Raw genomic sequence first — 1,622 nt, 5'->3', positions numbered from 1 at the left:
CATGTAGACAATTTGGTAACAGGTACAGGTGTTATGTAAAGTCACTCGTGAGGGGGCTTTTAACATAGACCTGTGTATACGGTTTTCCATTTCAAGAGAGGATGTATAAAATATTTATGCTTTAACAGGCTGAGTGGATATTGCAAAACTGCACACAGGAAAAAAGTTCCATTTCTTCATTTTATTGGAGCTAATAATAGGAACTCTTAAATTTTCAATTCCTTTACTGTTCACACACTCTTGCTTTCTGCCTTGTTTCTCAACAGATTTTGCTTAAAGAAAATAAAAAGCAGTATGAGAAACCATACAATGATTACAGAGTTCATTCTCTTCGGCATCTCAGATGACCCACAGCTTCAGGTTGTAATCTTTATCTTTTTATTTATGGCTTATGTATTAAGTGTCACTGGAAACCTAACCATCATCACCCTCACCTTGATAGACTGTCATCTCAAGACTCCTATGTATTACTTCCTGCAGAATTTCTACTTCTTAGAAATCATATTCACCAGTGTCTCTATCCCCAAATTTTGGGGGGCAATCATTATGAATATCAGCCATTTCCTATAAGAATTGTTTAGCTCAACTATTTTTCTTCATCTTCATGGGTGTTTCTGAACTTTTTCTTCTCACTGCCATGTCTTTTGATCATTATGTTGCCATCTGCAGCCTCTTCATTACACCACCATCATGAGCTTTTAAAAAGTCTGTACCCTGCTTGTCTTTGGGTCCTGGCTAGGAGGATTTCTTACCATTTTCCCACCACTCATGCTCATCCTCCAGCTAGATTTCTGTGCTTCCAATGTAATTGATCATTTCTCTTGTGACTATTTCCCCATCTTACAACTCTCGTGCTCAGATACATGGCTTTTAGAGATGATTGGCTTTTACTTTGCTTTTCTCACTCTGATCTTCACTTTGGCGTTAGTGATTCTTTCCTACCTGTGCATCCTTAGCACAATCCTAAGAATTCCATCTGCTAGTCAGAGGAAAAAGGCTTTCTCTACATGCTCTTCTCACTTGATTGTCATTTCCATCTCTTATGGGAGCTGTATATTCATGTATGTCAAGCCTTCAGCAAAAGAAAGAGCATCACTGACCAAAGGAGTAGCTATTCTCAACACCTCAATTGCCCCCATGTTGAACCCTTTTATTTATGCCCTGAGGAATCAGCAAGTAAAACAAGCTTTCAGAAACTTGCTGCATAAAGTACTGCTTTCTAGAAAGAAATGAAAATATGTATTAACATGAATGGATGTCATTGCGAAGATCCAATAAAGGGCAAATAAAATTTCAACTTCTAGAGTATCTTCTAATATCCATCTCCCAAATACTTGCTATGATGTGCTCATTTCCTTAAGATTTCTTTTAAACCTGGGACACCTGGGTGGCTCAGTTGGTTGGACGACTGCTTTCGGCTCAGGTCATGATCCCGGAGTTCCGGGATCGAGTCCCGCATCGGGCTCCCAGCTCCACGGGGAGTCTGCTTCTCCCTCTGACCTTCTCCTCGCTCATGCTCTCTCTCACTGCCTCTCTCTCAAATAAATAAATAAAATATAAAAAAAAAAAGATTTCTTTTAAACCTAAAGTAACTTTGTTGTGTCTTTCTTTCAAACCCTCTA

At 39.0% G+C, this 1,622-nt stretch overlaps 1 pseudogene; it reads left to right on the top strand.

Annotated features, from left to right (window-relative positions):
* The first annotated feature begins 294 nt into the window (after positions 1-294).
* On the top strand, positions 295-1,233 carry LOC111140587 (annotated as a pseudogene).
* Positions 1,234-1,622: the final 389 nt, after the last annotated feature.

Source organism: Enhydra lutris, unplaced genomic scaffold (assembly GCF_002288905.1).
Source record: "Enhydra lutris kenyoni isolate GAN:26980312 unplaced genomic scaffold, ASM228890v2 scaffoldscaffold4584, whole genome shotgun sequence".
Classification (NCBI taxonomy): domain Eukaryota; kingdom Metazoa; phylum Chordata; class Mammalia; order Carnivora; family Mustelidae; genus Enhydra; species Enhydra lutris.
The sequence above is the reverse complement of the archived record's forward strand: the minus strand, read 5'-3'. Positions and strand labels throughout refer to the sequence as shown.